The sequence below is a fragment of the Lepidochelys kempii genome, chromosome 8, assembly GCF_965140285.1.
Source record: "Lepidochelys kempii isolate rLepKem1 chromosome 8, rLepKem1.hap1, whole genome shotgun sequence".
Lineage (NCBI taxonomy): Eukaryota > Metazoa > Chordata > Testudines > Cheloniidae > Lepidochelys > Lepidochelys kempii.
In genome coordinates, this window is record NC_136387.1 from 87461943 (window position 1) to 87481880 (window position 19938).

Below are 19938 nucleotides of genomic sequence, written 5' to 3' on the forward strand. Positions count from 1 at the left end.
ATATTAGAACAATATGGACGTTCTACTACTTTAGTGTCAATTTGTTGTTGAAGTGAGTTGCACACAATGCATCATGAATAGATGTAAAATATTTTTTAAGGATACAAACAAATTACAGTTCATAACTAGAAACAGTAGAAAGTATTCAGCCCATCCTGGTTGACTCTACCATCAAATTTCCAGGTTTCTAATAGATTATTGACACTTGTAATGGGATGACTTATTGACAATTTTATGTTTCTATTGAGTTGGATTCTTGAAATTTGATGTACGCTCATTATAACTTACTAAGTACACGAGGAAAGGGAAATCCACATTTGAACTTTGACCTTTCCAAGGGTCACCAATATGTAAGTCTCTGTATTGAGTATTTTTCTGCTATAATCTTGAAATGTGATTTATTTGTTCATTATCAAATGCTGTGTATATAAAAGAAGTTTTTAAATGGACATTTCTGCCATAGGAGATCAAGAGCTCAGATTAACTATTTACAAAAATTATCTTAATTTCTGATATAAGGCTAATCTGTGGAATATGAGACCTCCAGTTTGTAGAAGTTAGGGTCATCTGCAAGTCACCTCCAGCTTACAATTATTGGGTTCATCCAAGAAAACTGAAAAGCCAAGCAAGGGCATTGCAGACTCTAGTGCTGCTAGCCAAACCCATCTGAAGGCTGAACTGCTGTCTACAAGTGTATAAAAATATTCCCAGGCTATGTTCAGAAGAGACCAATCCATTAACTCCTTCTCCAAGAGCAACTGTCTGCCTATGCTCCGAACAACAGTCACTATGTAATGAAACAGGTGGCTTAGAAGTCAAGACAATAAAATGCTTTCACATATCTCATCATTCCTTTCTTGGGAAAAAGTGTGGGTTAAAATGAAAACACAATAGAAGAGGGAAAAAAATCATGAAAAGCTGTAATACCAAATCTGGTTTGCACATTAGTCTGCAATTGACAATTTAATACCCTGCAGTTCAGTCAATAAAGTATCAAATGTATTGTTAAACATTGTAATTAAAAATAACCCAAAAAATATTCTGGATAATTAAGCTATAGACAATGGAATACTGAACCATAATTGCAGTAGTGAAAAATGTATAATTTTTTAAAAGTAATGCAGATAGGAAATTCATATAGATTCTATAAAATCCCGATCTATATTATTACAAAGAACTGTGTTAAAAGAACATTAAAGTTGCAAAACCAAGTACTCAAAAGTTCGCAAATGCCAAAATAAAGGTTGCCTGTGCGGTCTCAGTCTCCTTGCCCTGCAAGTGCCAGTTCCTCCCTCTCCTAACGCCTCATCTACTCTCTCTTCCCCCTCCTCCCGCTGCCCATCCTGGCCTCCAGCCACCCTTTCCCATTGGCTCCCTGTCCAATATCCCTCCCCAGGCCCGATGAAGTGAGCTTTAGCTCACAAAAGCTTATGCTCAAATAAATTGGTTAGTCTCTAAGGTGCCACAAGTACTCCTTTTCTTTTTGTCCAATCTCAGTGTTTCTTCCCAGTCAATTCCAGTTTCTCTCCGCCCCTCACCCCCAACTCCCAGTCCAAATTTCCCTCTCCCACTGCCAGCCTCGTCTCAGTTTCTGAATTCCCCTCCCGCATAGTTATGGCTCTTGTTCCTTCTGTATTCTAATTAGGCAGCTTCCTCCTCCATGATGCCTACATCCAGCAAGGTTTCTTTGAGAGCATAGGAGAGATATGCTTCCCACTCTCAAGTGCGTAGACCTAAACCCAGCATAGGAGCAGGACAATTGCAAAATGCCAGAAAAGTCCTCTTGTCTTCAGCCCTAGGCCTGTGCAGACAGAATCTATGAGGAATTTATCCGCTGAAATCTCAAGTCTCTACTGAACATGTGCAAACCTCAATTTTTAAGGGCTCATAAATTTGTCAACTTTAGACAGATTTTCACTAGGAGTGCAAAAGGTACATCCCTGACACAATGACTTACCCCTACCAAATTCCAAGTCCCAGCTCCAAAGCACAGGGGTGCTAGAGCTTCTCAAAGAAAGGTTTGCTAGAATTTTTTTTAAAAAAAACATGGGCAAAACAAATTTTTTGCTAGCCTCATTCACAGAAATGACCAAACTTTGTTCTGGCTGAAAATTAATTAATTAATTAATTAATAATAAAAATGTTAAAAATGGGTAGTTACCCAGCATGGATAATTTCAGCCAAAACAGTTACAGTGTTGCAAAGATATAAGCATCTGAAAACACAGTCTTATTTTGAGAAGAGTCGGACAACCTTAAAAGGCGGTGCTACTGACCACCTACAACACAATTACCATTTGTATAGTTACCGTAAGGTGCTGCCCCAAAAATGTTACTATACCAGACACTAACAACACATAGAAGTCTTTAATAATTCTTGTAGCACCCTACATAAATCTTGGAGGAAGATGCACAGGTTGCAGAAGGAAAGAGTTTGGAGGACACACCAGGAAATTAAACTATATGCCCATGGCTTGAAGGTTAGCTGCAGTTACAGCATCTCTGTGAATAGTTCTCTTAAAGAGCCAGTGTAGTTTTACTAGCATGGAGTTTTCATATTATTATCCAGCACATGCAACAATGTGCTTTGCATAGCTACAATGGAACAAACACATCCCCATTTTACACTCTCGACTTATAAGGCAGTGGGTGCCAAGGGAGAGTAAGACATACTACCTCGCTCAGTACAGAGAACTATAGCTAGTGATTATCTTGGGCTCATGCAGATACCACTGTCATATGTACTAAGCATATCCACCTTGCACACACTGCTACATACCACATTTTGCAATATCAAGGCTGCAACAGTACGACATCTTAGGGCCTGATTCTGGACTGAGTTCTATTGCTGTAAATCACAAGTAATACAACTGAAGTCAATAAAGTTACAGTGGTATAAAACAAATGTCAGTGAAATCAGAATCCACCAAGTTTCCAGGAAGGCTTAGAGGTTTCCCACTCTTAAACTAATAGCTCACACTGCTGAGAACTGTCACCTCTGTCTTGGAGGATATACCTGGAAATATAGTTTTGATGATGCTACCTTACTATGCTTCCTTGGTTTTCTCAAGAGTGAAGCTCCATGAAAACAAGCGACGTACAGTTTTTGACATTTTCTGTGAGAATTTACTTCCTCCTTGGGCCCCCCCATTTCTACTTCATCAAGCTGTGGCATCAGATTCCAAAGGTAAAGCTAGAAGGCTACTGTGTGCATGCACTGAATCCAAGTGTCACCGTGTCTTTGTGGGTCACAACTGAGAATACCAAATTCAAGACAAACTGCTGGGAAAAAGAGCAGACACACCCCCAAACTGGTAATTATTCTCCCATAAGATATACCAAACCTGCAACAAAAGTAAACTTCTGTTTCACCACACTGGCTAACAAGAAATCAGAAAAGCAGGCTCCTTAGGCATTCCAGTCCTTGTATCACCACCAAAAACACTAGACTTAATGATGAGTGGTTATTTAAAACCAATTTAATCAACAAAAGGTTCTTCTGATCCCAAAGGACCAGGTACATACCCGGGTCAATATACAACTCAGATCTTACCCAATAATCATGCTGTTGCCAGTCCTTTAGTATCTAAAATCTAAAGATTTATTTATTTTAAAAAAAAAGATGAGAGTTAAAATTGGTTAAAGGAATCAAACATATACAACAATTGCAAAATTCTTGGATCAGGCTTGTAGCAGTGACAGAATAAACTGCTAGCTTATTAAGTCTCTGTCTGCTTCCAAATCATTGGAAGGTCCTCAGTCCCTTGGTTAGAATGCACCTATTCGCATAAGTTCATAGTCCAGAGGTTTGAGCAGGAAAGAGGCAAAATGGAGATGATTCAAGGGCCTTTTATACCTTCTGCCAAGTGAAGCATTGTTCTAGTTTGTGGAAAACCACAGGTAACAAGATGGGGTTTGGAGCCACATGGGCAAGTCACATGTCCATGCCTGCTTTGCTTAGTCAGACCAGAGGTCATTACCATACTCTAGTTAGAACATTCAAATGAAAGTCCATTAGGTGTGGATGGACATCTTCCATGGACAATTCATAGAATCATAGAATCATAGAATATCAGGGTTGGAAGGGACCCCAGAAGGTCATCTAGTCCAACCCCCTGCTCAAAGCAGGACCAATTCCCAGTTAAATCATCCCAGCCAGGGCTTTGTCAAGCCTGACCTTAAAAACCTCTAAGGAAGGAGATTCTACCACCTCCCTAGGTAACGCATTCCAGTGTTTCACCACCCTCTTAGTGAAAAAGTTTTTCCTAATATCCAATCTAAACTTCCCCCACTGCAACTTGAGACCATTACTCCTCGTTCTTTCATCTGCTACCATTGAGAACAGTCTAGAGCCATCCTCTTTGGAACCCCCTTTCAGGTAGTTGAAAGCAGCTATCAAATCCCCCCTCATTCTTCTCTTCTGCAGGCTAAACAATCCCAGCTCCCTCAGCCTCTCCTCATAACTCATGTGTTCCAGTCCCCTAATCATTTTTGTTGCCCTTCGCTGGACTCTCTCCAATTTATCCACATCCTTCTTGAAGTGTGGGGCCCAAAACTGGACACAGTACTCCAGATGAGGCCTCACCAATGTCGAATAGAATTGTGAGTTAAGTTTTACTTGATGGGCCATTCAGCTTGAATAGTCCCTTCACAATGTGCTGGCTAAATACCTTGTGGGTGTACAACATGAGCAATCATTTGAAATACAGGTACATAGTTAATATTCATAACTTCAGATACAAAAATGATACATGCAAACAAATGGCATAATCATATTTAGCAAATCATAACCTTTCCATAGATACCCCTTACCTGACATATATAATTGCAACAAATCTTGTACAAAGTAACAGTGTTACCAACAATTATATATATATGGTCATATTTTAATCAGATAACATCACACCAAGGAGGACAGATGTCTTTTTATTAGTTCTCCGAGCCTCTCAACTTCAGTCCAGCAGTCTCTGCCTTGAGTGAAATATATTCAAACAAACAAACTGACTGAGCTTCCTTAGTACAAGCACCACCAGATGATGCTTTGCTAGTCAATAAAGCTTGGAATCAGTAAACACAGGGAGATGTGTTATCTTTATTTTGTCTAGATCCATTCCTCTTACATAGTCCAGAGAAAAACATTTTTCCCAGTGCTTTTACTAGTCCTTTGTGCATAAGAGATTTACAATAATCAGTATTGGAGAGACAAGGTGGGTGAGGTAATATCTTTTATGGGACCAACTTCTGTTGGTGAGAGGGACAAGTTTCCGAGCCCTTGTGAAAAGTCAGAACATGTATTTAGGATTTTTAAATGGCAGCTAAGCTCTTCTGAAAAAGCAGACTCTAAAATGTTATTAGTAAATCTTGTGCTTAGAAGTAGCCAACCACCCTTTTGTGGGAGATCATAGGCAATTATCTGCTGAATATGCATTCCTGCAAAGCCAAAAGACTAGAGGTGGAGTTTAGCCCTTCGTTGCTCCACTAAGAATAGAGAAGAGGAAGTTATTCACCTTGTGCAGTAATGATGGTTCTTCGAGATGTGTCCCCTTATGGGTGCTCCATTGTAGGTGACTGCTGAGCAGTATCCCCAATGGAGAGTTGGGGTTTCAGAGTCGCATCTGTTATGGATAATACTGAAGCACCAAAGCTGGCATCAGAAGCAGAGTCGCCCATAACCGTGTAGTGTTCTGTGAAGGTTTGTATGGACTCGCAGGTGGCTGCTCTGCAGATTTCCAAAACAGGGACATTCCTGAGGAAGGCAACCAAGGCGGAAAATCATGGAATGTGTACAGATTTCAGATGGAAGAATGACCTTGTTCATATCTCTTAGCATTGTTCAATGCAGTTCAAGGGTCTCTCTGCCGATATTTCTGTACCTTTTGATCTGTCCACAGTGGAAAGGAAGAGTTTAGGAGATTTCCTAAAGGTTTTTCGTCTTTCCTAAAGGCCAGAGCCTTTCTAATGTCTAACATGTGCAGGATATCCTTCCTGTTATCCCGGTGAGGCTTATGGTAAAAAGTCAGGAGGTGAATCAATGGATTCATGTGAAAATAAACAAAAAGTCACCTGAGGGATGAACTTTGGGTGCAGTCTGAGAGTAATCTTGTCCCAAAAGAATATCACACAAGACAGGGGCAGGTGCCATTAGTGCCGCAATCTCCCGTATTCTCTTTGCTGAGGTGATAGCAACCAGAAATGCTGTCTTCATTGACAAGTGTGTGTTTGAGTGAACAAGTGGCCATTGGTTCAAAGGGCAGCCTAGTCAGGCTCTTTAACACTAAGTTTAGGTCCCATATTGGGGTGGGATGGATGGGTTGGGGAAAAGAGGTTTATTATACCCTTGAGGAATCACTTTGTATTTGGGTGCGAGAACACTGATTGTCCCTCTTTTTACTGATGCAAGTTGCTATGGCTGCTAGGTGTTCTTTGAGTAAACTAAGAGATAGTCCTGACTTCTTGAGAGTCTGTCCAAGACCCTTGAGAAAATAGCAGATGATGGGGTAATTTGTCTGTATTTACACCAAACCTGAAATTTGTTCCACTTTTGCAAGTAAGTGCAACAGGTAGCCAATTTTCTACTGTGTTCACTTTCTGAACCTCCTTGGAGCAGAATCTTTCTATGTGTTGGAACCATGAAGGTACCAGGCCTTGAGATAAAGTATCTGCAGGTTGGGGTTGAGAGTGCATCCTTCATTTTGTTAGAGGAGTTATGAAGTGGATTGCAGAGTAATCAGCAGACACATCACCAGCAGTGACCAATAAGGGTACCATGCCTGTCTCGGCCAGGTGGGAGCAATCAGTATGATGTTTGTTCTCTCTCTTTTTAACAGGACTTTTGATAATAGAGGGAATGAGGGAAAGGCGTATAGAAGGCCCTTGTCCCACAAAAGAAGGAGGGCATCCCCTAAAGAGCATTGTCCGAGGCCTGTCCTGGAGCAGTAGAGTGGTCATTTTTAGTTCAGGTAAGCGGTGAATAAATCTATAGTCAGTGTTCCCTACTGTCTGAATATGTCGTGCAGTACTGTTGGGTTCATCTCCCATTCATGGTCATTTGGGAATTTACGGCTGACATTATCCGCTGTCGTGTGCTGTACTCTTCAAAAGGTAGACCGCTGATATTGTAATAATGTGGGAAATGCACCAATTCCATAGTTTTAATGCTTCCACACAGAGGGACAATGATCTGGCACCCCCTTGATGATTTATGTAGTACATGCATGCTATGTCATGACTCCTGTGTGTACAGAGTGGTAGGAAGTGAGCACAAGCATTCCTGAGCACCCTGATTTCAAGGAGGTTGATGTGAAGAGACGTTTCCTTGGATGTTCATTTGCCTTGTCATGAGGTTGTTGAGATGTGCGCCCCATGAGAAATAATGACAGGGAAGGTTTTGAGAAGGGAATCTCCATGCAGACATTTGCTGAGTCCTTCCACCGGTCCTAGGAGTGTTTGACTTTGGTGGGCAGTGATAGAGGTTTGTCTAGCCTGTCAGTGTTTGGCTTGTAAACTGAGCTGAACCACATCTGAAGACATCTCATGTGAAGCCTGGCATGAGTTATCACAGACATGCCCACAGCCATGTGCCCCAGAAGTTGGAGGTAGTGTCAGGCTGATATTTGAGGGCTGGTTTGTACTGACTCTGAGTGTGGACAAGCTGTGGAAATTGTGCTGTGGAAGGAGTGCCCTTGCCTGCAATGAGTCAAAATTGGCACCTATAAACACTAGGTGCTGTACAGGGATTAACGTCAATTATTGGACATTGATCTATAGGCCCAGAGCTGTGAACAACTCAACTAAGTTGTTTGGGTGACCTGAAGAGTCTTGTCGAGGGAGCAGGCTCCGAAGAGAGAGTCAACCGGTAAGAATAGATCATGATCCCCTGGGAGTCTAGATGAGCAACCCTATGGAGAGGACCTTGGAGAATACTCCAGGAGCCGACGAGAGACCGAAGGGGAGCACATTATACTAGTAATGGTCCTGGCATAGGGCAAAACTGAGCAATTGTCTGTGGGAAGGTAAGATCGATATATGGAAATAAGCATCCTATAGATTGAGAGCTGAGAACCAATCTCCTTCTTCCAAAGATGGAATAATCACTACTAACGTGACCATCTTCAACTTTTGAGCCTTGACAAACTTGTTCAGTGCTCTGAAGTCCAGTATGAGTCTCCAACCTCCTTTCTTCTTGGGTATCAGGAAACAAGTGTAAAAATCTTTGCCTCATAGGTGCTGAGGTCCAGGTTCTATGGTTCCTAGGCAGAGGAGATCTATTTTTTGTCGCAACACACTCTCGTGAGAAGGACAATTTATGAGTTTACCCTGTATACGCTTTATATAGAGTTAAACGGATTTATTTGGGGTTTGGATCCCATTGGGAGCTGGGTATCTGGGTGCTGGAGATAGGTAACCTGCTGAGTGGTTTTTAGTTAAAGCCTGCAGACCTGGGTCTATGTTGCAGCACAGTAGCATGTCTGGCTCAATAAGACAGGGTTCTGGAGTCCCAAGCTGGAAGGGAAAATGGACTCAGAGATACTTTCAGCACATCAGATGACAGTCCCAAGGGGTCTCTGTGACCGAACCCATCACAGATTTTCTCCTAGATGCTCCACTAGAAAATGGAGGTGAATGACATGGTACCAGTGGAGATTCCCATGTTTGAGATAAAGCCTCGTATTTCGGATACCGGGAGGTTCTTTGAGTATCTGAACTCTTGTGGTGCCGTCATTATTCTGTACTGATGGTGGTCATTGGTGCTGGTCGATGGCACCGAGGGGGTCAGTGATCTTGGCCATACCAGGCACTGTGAGGCTGGATGGCATGCCGTTGACTGTGCCGATGCTAATGTCCATACCAGCAGCATCCTCCCAGAGGTGGTGCAGTCCCTGTCCTTGCTGTTCCCTGGTGGTACCATTGCTTCAGTGCCTGTGCCCGTCAGGTCTTCAGGCGTATACACTGGATCCTCATGAGCCATGGATACCAGGTCTGGATGGCTTCGGTGCCATCGATACCGACAATACCGAATGTGCCGAAGATCTTTTTTGGCTAGTCTTTGGCTCATTCTGGGGACTCACAGCTGTCTTTTTTAAGCCTTACACGAGGGGTCCATGTTTTTTTTCTTTGACTCACAGTCCTTAGATGTCAAGGGCTGTGGGAAAGATGCACACTGCCTGGGTGACTCTTGATCTGGTGATCGTTAGAGCACTGCTTCCATGAGGAAGAGTTTTAGTTTCAATTCTCAGTCCTTCCAAGATCTGGACTTTAATTGATTGCAGAGACCAGATTTTTGGGAAATGTGGCTTTCCCCAAAGCAACAGATGCAGTGGGAATGTCCATCCACTACTGGGATGGCCTCTTTGCATGAGAGACACCTCTTAAACCCTGATGAACTGGGCATATTCCATGCTGGGGCAATCCCCAGACAAGGGGGAAAGTTTTTTTCTTTTTTGTTGTTTAGGGAAAGAAAAAGAACTAGAGGAACTCTAGGATTAGAAAAGGAGTAACTAGCTATTTGAATTCTAACAGAGTTAACAATCCGATGAATGGATTGCTAAAAGCACCGTCTCCAGCCAGGGTGGCTGATAAAGAACTAAGGGGGTTCACCCACACAATGCTGGTTAGCCTCATGGCAGAGCATGGGGGGCAGGGGGAACAGTGTGCGTGCGGGGTGAACAGACACTGCTACAAAACTTCTCCAATCATCAGCACAGGATGCAAGCACACCTACAGTGGAGCACCTACAGGACTCTACTCAAAAGAAGAATGTTCAATTGTTTTCCCAATAAAGATTAAGGGAACACAGACATAGGACTGGAAGGGACCTTCTAAGTTGACAGTCTGCACAAGACAATTCTGTTCTATGATTTCTCCAATGTATTCATTAGCGTTCACACTTCGTGTAAGCACTTACCTCCCACAACACCATGTACCAAACTTACATAAGCACCCTAACATTTTACTAACTAGGCTGATATGAAAAAAAAACCCTGCATGCAAAATGTACAATTTAAATCACTTTCAGAATACTAGTCTACTGCACAGTATCCTTATCCTTCAGATGGAACTGACAACCCAGAGGGGAAAAAGTAAGTTCCTAGATCACAGCATGCTGAACATTTTTAAAAAGATGTTTAACTCTTATACTGATCATCTTGCTTGTTGCTGGAAATTGAGGTCTGCAATACAAGATTTTAATTGTGCAATCTCTATTAATGTGAATTCAATTTTGTGTGTGTGTGTGTGTGTGCGTGTTCGTTTTGTTTTACAATCGAGGATGACTACACACATTGTTACACTGAATACTAATGTGGATTTCTCCAGTACCTAGAAGAAGTCTGGCCTCAAAAGAAATGAGAGCAAGTTATATAAAAGAGGACAAACCACATAAGGATGGTAAGAAAAGGATGAAGGATTTAAAAAAATAAAAGGCAGTTTTGTGGGTAACTTAATTGTTGAGATCGCTCTGTTCTTTGGTTAGGCTATGATTTATCCTTTTTGTGCATTAAAAAGTTTCTTAAAAACAGATGTTATATTGCAGTGTAAGTATTTATTATAAAGAAAAATTCTTAACTAGAATGCACTTTTTTAACATTAATTGCTTTGAGTTTTTTTAATTTAGTCACTCTGATGTAAAAGTCATTAAACTGATACTATCAAAGTTAGTGGATTGAGGCAATGAAATTAGCAGAAAACCAGGTGGAACAAAAAACCCTTTTATGTAGCATGTCTCAAAGCCATTCTGGAAGTACAGCCAAACACACACACACTCTTATCTAACTGAAATGAGAAAGTAAGTATCAAACTATGCAATGAAGTGTGATTCTCCTAAGTGAGGAGTTTGCTAAAGACCAAACTTCTATGCGGGCAGATCTGGCTCTTGAGAACATACTGATGGACCTCCATCCATCTTGCAGTCCTATGCCAGTGAAAGCTTCAAGCTTGATGATTCCTACAGTTGCTCTTGCTCAGTCCAAAGTGTCCTATTTCCTCCTGGAAGTGTGTGCTGTAACGGTCTCTCTAGAAATAGAAATGAACCTGAATCAATACCCCTCCCATACCAGAATTTAACACTCTCAAAAAAGGAAAAGTTAGGATCCAAAATCTGTAGCTTTGACCTATACCTATTTCAAAGCTGCCACAATTACATAAAAAAAATAGCCTGCCATCTTGACAAATTCTGCCAACATAATTAAATAAATGTTCAGTGCCCTCCTGGCATCAGAAGAATTAAGATCCCCTTTCTTTCTAACTGTGACTGAAAGGCTGGGTAAAATGAATGAAAAATTATTTCTTGATTTCTGTGAAACTCCCTTTTTTTTTATTTAGTAACTTGTGCCTAGTAGATATAACAACTTTGTCTTTAAGATAATTGACATAGGAGAAATCAAAAGAGTTAAATGTGCATAACTCACCTGAGAGAAAAATTGAAAGGGAGGATACATTCAACAAATATATGAAAAGTGTAAAAACATCAAGGAAAAAATAATTTAAGGTGGCACTGTTATTAACTGGAAGAATGAATATCAAGAGCAGCATCCTGAGACGGAAAGAATTGTTAGGCTCTTGAACAGTTTCCCCAAGCAAAGGGGTAGAAGCCCTATTATTTGGATCATTTAAAACTAGACAGATAAAACACTAGAAATTATATTATAAAGGGATAGAATAAATCACTGCATAGATCTTTGCCTTCTCAACTAAAATGATTAAATATATTTCTTAGATACTTCTGTGTCAAACAGGCTTGAAATTCCCAATGAATGTAGTACACTTACGAAAGCTGTCTTTATGGCTATGTGAAAGAGATAGATGTTGCAACAGATAAAGGGTGCTTTGGTTAGTATCCAAATTCAACTTCCATGAGGGAATTCTAGATTTCTATTTGGAACTAAAACCCTCGTTGCTGTAAAATATTAAGCACATCAAGACAAAGCCAAATAGTTTGACTGTGGTATTTACGTCAGACTGATCATGTGAACATGAGTTTGTCTAATCCTTTCTGTAGTAAACTGGAGATCTTGGTAAATGGAGCCTCCCTGGGCTGGTAAATTTTTTCTAACATCAGTTATCAAAAATTGCCTTGCCATTATAGTAGAATTTTGATGCAGGTTTTCTAGACTTTAGGAATTATAGTAATAAAAAAAATCAAACTTGAGCAAAGCTGAGAGGAAGTGTCTCTCCAGTTTGGGAGAGAAGTTGGGGACCCTGATGGAAAAGTGGGATCAATCCTTCTACTGTGCAGTGGAAGAAATCTGAAAGCCACGGATGGGAGAAGAATCTTTGGCTGGGTTCCACTTTGAATTTCTGCAGAAGAGTTGGATCAATGGCCTAGGAGGGAAAATATAGGGCAGACACTAGTTCCATTTAGAGAGGGGATATCAAAATATATAAAGCCAAGTAAAATCTCTTTTGGCAAAATTCTGAGGGATATGCAGGGGAAAGTCACTGACCTGACTGATTCTTAAGATTATAGGCATGCAATTTTATTTTTAAATCACAAACATTTTATTTGAAAATCTGATTTTCAAGCACCTGTACTCACAATAGTCAAGGCTGGCATGACAGGGAGTGCAGAAAAACTGCACTACTGCTCCACAGTCTGATTTCTTACCAAAAAAATCTTACTGAAAAATAATTGTTAGAAGAATAAAGATGAAAAGTAAGCCAACTTGGGGGAGGGAGAGAGAATGAGCTATTCTGAGCTGTTTCGAGAGTCACAGAAGGGACATTGAGCTAATTCCAGATGAGCTTCCCATTCCTTTCCAGACTCCTGGCTCTCCCTCTTAAAGGGACCATGGAGGCTTCTCCAGCCCTCTAGGGCTTATGTACCAAAAGAATATAAAGGAACCACCACTGTTGTATACCAGCAACCAGACCTAGCAAACCCAACATCCTTATTTCTTACTCCTAATTGATCTTCCAGTTATGTTTTTCTCCCTATCACACCATTGGATTTGACTAGGGTTTGGGTTGGTTTTTTTTTTTTAATTAGTAAAGAGTTTCCTGCAACTTTTTGTTTAATAGTGCATCTAAGCAAAATGTCTTTAGCAGCTTTGGCAATATCTAACCAAAAGCAAGTCCTCTCTATCCTGGCATCTATACCCTCTCCACAGCCGAGTACTATCCTAATGCAGTTATGAATAACTCGTTCTCTACCATGAGTGGCCTGCTTTCTATTCTTGTCCCTTTAACAAAAGGTTAATATAATTTTTTTTAAAAAAATAAATGTTTATTTAAAATCAGGGGGAAACCATAGAAACCATGTGTGTTGGGTAGTGGTTTTATTTCTGAAGTGTCTGATCTTGTACCCAGCGGAGTCACTGACCAAACTCCCATCAACATAAATAGGAGTAGAAGCAGGCTCAAAATGTGCATCTAAGTACTTATAAAACCCAGCATGGGGCAGAAAGACCTTTCAAACAGCAAAAATATTGTATTTCTACTGTACAGAGAATATGAATGGATGGGCAAAAATTTGGGAGGTACTGAGTAGCTACACATCCTGTTGAAGTCAGTGAATGGTTGCAGCTGCTCATCACTAAAGATTTGACACAAAATAGACAGATCACGCTAGAGTACTCCACATCTCCCCAGTAAATCTCACAACAGAAGGGGTTGTGGGCACAAGACCCACTAGTTCAAAATGGCATGTTAGAGGAGGAACAGACCATTTTGAATGTCTTTCACCCACTCTGTGACTTTCAATATAAACCTGGACCAGCTCCATAGGCCCCAAAACAGGTTGTGAATAAGGGCTCTGACCCCAACAGAGGAACACCCTTTCAGCTGGTCTCTACTCCATGTCCAGGATTGTACCCTAAATAATTACACACTAGCTGAGTGGTTCTCCTGCTGTTCTACACAGGGTACTGGTGTTCTGCAGAGCACTTCCCAGTGGCCCATGGAGCTGCTTTGGGTAGAAGGTTGAAGCACCTACCAATAAAGTGAGGCTTCCTGATACCTATCGCCCAGTCTAGGATTCTACTGGTGTTTCCAGTGGAATTTCTGATCTCTACACTCTAAACAACTAATCCCTCTGTAATTACTTCATGTCTTTCATAACCCCCAAAAAATTGGTACAGTAATATATATTCTGCTTTACCAGATTTCCTGATACCCAAAGTGGAGGAGTAGTAACACATAGGAGGCCAGAATTAAGTTACCAAATCAGCTAGAGAGAAGAGAATAGTGGAAGCTGCAGGAAGTGAGAGTCCTAATAAACATCATATTCTCCACCCTATGATACAAAATGTAAGCAAGCAGCCAAACTCACCACCTCAAAGTGAGTCTCTTTTCATCGTGCCTCATTATTGTCTTAAAATTATTTTCTCAAGTACTGAATTAATACAGTTGCCGCAGCATAAATGCAGGACTGGAGTTGGGAGGGAAGGTGGTCATGAAAGGTCCTCTACTTTAAGAAACAATCCACAATATAAGAAAGTCTGAGAACCACTGTATTAGTGAATCAATGTACTTAAAACATGTTCAAGTGCTATCTGAATAGGGATCTTAGACATGACAGCTAACGCCAATCAGATTTCCACTTGTTTCAATGGGCTTTGGATCAGACCCTAGTGCTATAAATTGAGCAGCACTTATAATATAATATAAATTGAGCAGCACTTTAAACTGTTACACAGTTCTGTTACACAGAAATGAACCTGAGAAACAGGGCTAATTAAATGTTTTCCAGTATATACAGCTATTTACTATGCCATCTCATACAAACTCAGTTGAACTTCAAATAAAATGGGGGAGAAGATGTGAGTTGTACAGTGAACAGTTTTTGTTTTTCCTACCCATGAATGGTATTTGTATAAAATTAAAAACAAGAAATTCAAAGAGAGAGAGAGAGAGAGAGATTTTCTGAAAATTAAGAAAATCATGGGCAAGGACTGAATAGAAGATGACAATTTGTATTGCACCTATTTATGTTAAATCTGGTCCACATAAAAATAGCACTGATGATTACAGTGTTGCAGCAGTCCTCTACTTCTGAGAGACAGTCCCATGACTAATTTTTTAACTTGCCATAGTTTATACATTATCACCATTATAAATGGAAATAATTATTCAACAGCAGTGTATTAATGCTTATTTTTTAAAAGTACATTTCCCTATAATTTGCTTAGCAGAATGTATGAAAATGTTTATTCTAAAAGAGCTTCCAGAGCACAGATTTTGAACCTCCATGAGATAACAAGTCAAGCCTTTTGACATTTTTATATTTCTATATTATCAAATATATCATCATGACTTCTTTCATATATGCTCCCATGGGAATATTAAACATGGCTTTGCCAGGAAAATCTTTCAGTATTTATAAAACTTACTGCAATATCAAATGTAATCCCAGCAAAAGAACAAAAATAGTTGCATTTTATGACACAAAACAAAAAGTCTTCCTTACAGAATACATACTAACTACTTCTTTATTTAAAAGTGACAAACATTGTTACCATTAAAATGGCACGGTAAAGAAATGCCTACTTTTTTGACATCCATGACACTCTTATGAAGGTTTCAGAGTAACAGCCGTGTTAGTCTGTATTCGCAAAAAGAAAAGGAGTACGCATCTGAGGAAGTGAGCTGTAGCTCACGAAAGCTTATGCTCTAATAAATTGGTTAGTCTCTAAGGTGCCACAAGTACTCCTTTACTCTTATGAAGTTTACCTTCATCCTGGAAGTAGCTTTGAATCACACACATTGCTCAATGGATGACATTTACAAACCAGTTTGTTACATACAGCATATGTGTGGTTATACATACAACATATCTGTGCTCTAGCATTTCATGCATAAACTAAATGTGTATGCTGTTAAGCATACAATACACACTATCATTAGACAATATCAGCATTTAATTTCAGTACTGAAACTTTAATGGGTTGTTCATTTCTGAAAATAATGGATACAGCTACTGCATTAGATCAGTACTTCCTAATTCGGAATATATTAGTACTACAAGTGAAAAGCATTACAAATGAGAAGCCTTTTGATGACATTTCTTTCTTTGATCTGATTAGCCTCCTTTATACTTAAACAATAATCTAAAGAAAATTGCAAGCATTTTATTATGTAAATTAAAATCTAATTGAGCTACTTGGTAATTATTAAAGAAATGAACAAAGCTTGGAAAAATATTAATACTGATCATAAATTGTAGATAAGATGAGTAGAGTTCAAAAAGTAGCTCCTTTCCATGGTATACACTTAGGTACGCAATTTTAGAAAATTCACAGAAGAGCAAATCCATATTATATATATATGTGTAATATCTCTTTGTTTACACTGAAACTCATCTCAGGATGCAATATGCTCCCATTTAAGTGAGGAAGAGCTATACCCAAGTGCAGCAGGGAACAGAATTTGCCCCTATATGTTATCTATCAGATCTAAGGGAGGCTATCAGACTGGGAGCATATATCTAATAGGGTTCTGCAGGGGGTTTGTTCTGGGTCTGGTACTATCCAACATTTTCATTAATCACTGGGATAATGGAGCAGAGAGTATAATGAAATTTGCAGGTGACACCAAGCCTGCAGGGGTTGCAAGCACTTTGGAAGACAGGATTAGAATTCAAACAGATTTTTATAAATTGGAGAATTGGTCTGAAATCAACAGGACAAAATTCAATAAAATGCAAAGTACTACATTTTGGAAGGAAAAATGCAAATCAATGAATACAAAATTGGGAATAGCTGGCTAGGCAGTAGTACTGTTGAAAAGAATCTGGGGATTATAGTGGATCACAAGTTGAACATAAACCAATAATGTGATGCAGCAGTGAAAAAGCCTAACATACTGGGGCATATTAATAGAAGTGTCTTTCTTATATAAGACACAGGAGATAATTGTGCCGCTCTACTCAACACCAGACAAATACTTGTAAAGAATGGTCTAGGTTTACTTGGTCCTGCCTCAGTGTGTTGGGTGCAGAGGGATGAACTTCCAGCCCTACATTTTTATGGTTCTATAACTGTGTTCCTCATGTAAATCAGACTGGATTCTCTGATGATCCCAGAATGATCACGACAATTCTACATCATGAATATTTTAGGCCCATAGAGGTCCAAGAAATTCCACGAGATGAACCTGAGGGACCAAAATGTTTTCCTATATGTTGGGGCAGGAAAGAGGAATGGAGGAAGCGAGGACAGAAGAAAGATTTGGGGACCACTAGGGAGGCATAGGGTGTGGCCAGGACCGGCTCTAGGCACGAGCAAAGCAAGCACATACTTGGGGCGGCACATTTCCAGGGGCAGCATTCCAGCCATCCTTTTTTCTTTCGGGGCAGTTGCACTCTCAGAGCTGCAACACTTAGACGGGGCGAGGACGCCACACCCCCAGCCGTGGCCGGAAGGGGAAGCCCCAGCCCCGGGGATGCTGAGCTGCCAGGGCCCAGCCGCTACCTGGGGAGGAGAGGGCAAGTCCTGCCGTGGAGCCAGGGCTGCGCCACCTCATCTGCCCCAGCAGTGCAGCCTCCCACTCCAGAGCTCTGACCACACAGTGAACTTCCATCCGTTTCCAGTTACATCATCCAGGCCTCACTTGCAAGCATCACAGACTATACCAGGTATCATCTATATATTTGGAAGGCAACAGAGAGCTGGCCCTTAAAATTCCTCCTGTATACAAGATGGAAGTGTTTTTAGGGTTGAAATCAGTTTTAGTCACTGGAATTCACCCTGCAGGATGGGAGGTCAAGACATTGTATGCTGTCCTTACAATAATTAAAACATGTTTTCACATGACATATAAGAGGTTATCATAATCATAGAAATAAGAGGTAAATTCACTGTAGTATCAGATCATTTTGTGCATCCACTGCAGTTTTGGTGTTTTGTCCATATTCTAATTGTAACATCTCAGAAATGGAGACTCAGACATAGTTTTAGAAGACAATTTCACATCTCAACATCAGGATCCTTTTTGTGATCCTTTTCTGTTCTTAGTCTCAACTCTTTACTCTTGATTATTTCCCCATAGATGACCCTAAACAAAACTTGATCCTCAGTGCTATACTCTTCATATTCTTGTACTCAATTATGTCTCTCCTTAGTCAGTGCTGACTACATATCACCACAAAACACAAGTTGGTCCAATAAAAGATATTCCCTCACCCACCTTGTCTCTCCCAAATATCAGTCATTTACTTCACCAGACATACTGTGTGACATGACAACAAAGCTTCTGTTATTACATGACAACATGTCATGCAATATGTCACTTTGTCAAAATATACAAAAATCTTAGCTGGTCTTACAGTACTCAGTTGGCTGTATGGCCAAGAAACCACAAATTTGAAATGTCAAAGAGGCTGAACACTATTAATGATCTGGAGGATGGTGTGGACTGCACCCTCAGCAAGTTTGCAGATGACACTAAACTGGGAGGAGTGGTAGATACGCTGGAGGGTAGGGATAGGATACAGAGGGACCTAGACAAATTAGAGGATTGGGCCAAAAGAAATATGATGAGGTTCAACAAGGAGTCCTGCACTTAGGACGTAAGAATCCCATGCACCGCCACAGACTGGGGACCAAATGGCTAGGCAGCAGTTCTGCAGAAAAGGACCTAGGGGTTACAGTGAATGAGAAGCTGGATATGAGTCAACAGCGTGCCCTTGTTGCCAAGAAAGCCAACAGCATTTTGGGCTATATAAGTAGGGGCATTGCCAGCAGATCAAAGGACATGATCATTCCCATCTATTCGACATCATTCCCTTCTATTTGACATTATCTGGAATACTGTGTCCAGTTTTGGGCCCCACACTACAAGAAGGATGTGGAAAAACTGGAAAGAGTCCAGCAGAGGGCAACAAAAATTATTAGGGGCTGGAGCACATGGCTTATGAGGAGAGGCTGAGGGAACTGGAATTGTTTAGCCTGCAGAAGAGAAGAATGAGGGGGGATTTAATAGCTGCTTTCAAATACCTGAAAGGGGGTTCCAAAGAGGATGGCTCTAGACTGTTCTCAATGGTAGCAGATGACAGAACAAGGAGAAATGGTCTCAAGTTGCAGTGGGGGAGGTTTAGGTTGGATATTAGTAGAAAATTTTTCACTAGGAGGGTGGTGAAAACTGAAATGTGTTACCTAGGAAGATGGTGGAATCTCCTTCCTTTGAGGTTTTTAAGGTCAGGCTTGACAAAGCCCTGGCTGGGATGATTTAGTTGGGGATTGGTCCTGCATTGAGCAGGGGGTTGGACTAGATGACCTCCTGAGGTCCCTTCCAACCCTGATATTCTATGATTCTATGAAGGGTACCTACCTCCAATCTAGAGAGAAAAAAGTAGATAAGAGTCACAGTTCAAGGCCACAATAGCCAGAGGGCTGCCTTATTGATTTCAATTTAGGTGGCTACACCTATTGGTATCTGTCTTCTGGTGTCTGTGCCTTGTCGTGGCAGGACAGCTTGCGTGCTCCAACCATCCCCAGATCTGTGTCTGTGGGAGCTTTTTGCTTCTGGTAGGTTCAGCCATACTGGATTGGTCTGTGAGGGAGGGGCCAGACAAAACAAACACCCTGTTCCTCCAGGTTGGGGGTTAGGCACAAGGCTAACAACCCTGCCCCATAAAAAAACAAAATATGTTATGGAAACAGCAAAGAAACAGACCATTACTGTGTGTGATGGCCTTCAGGAGTCAATGACCTGTATGACTGCCAGTGGTGAAAGCTGAAAGGAAGCCACTGGCATGAAGACTGAAGTGCTCAACACCAAGACAAAAACCAAACTTGTTTTCTGAACATACGGACAGTGTATGAAACAGGAAAGCTAGATCAAGTCACAGCAGAGATGAGACGTTACAGCTTACATATCCTGGGTGTCAGTGAGAACAGATGGATGGGATCAGGGAGATTAACAAGGGAGATCAGGAGAAACTTTGCTGTGTTCTGGGCGGGATGATGGACAACACCATGAGGGTGTTGCCATCCTTTTGAAGAAGGGA

The 19938-nt window shown here is 40.8% G+C and overlaps 1 protein-coding gene across 1 annotated transcript in view; it reads right to left on the reverse strand.

Moving 5' to 3' along the window:
* The window catches only part of LRRC7 (leucine rich repeat containing 7), a 386471-nt gene that overhangs the window by 354643 nt on the left and 11890 nt on the right, over nucleotides 1–19938 (reverse strand). The gene's annotated exons all lie outside the window — the stretch shown is intronic.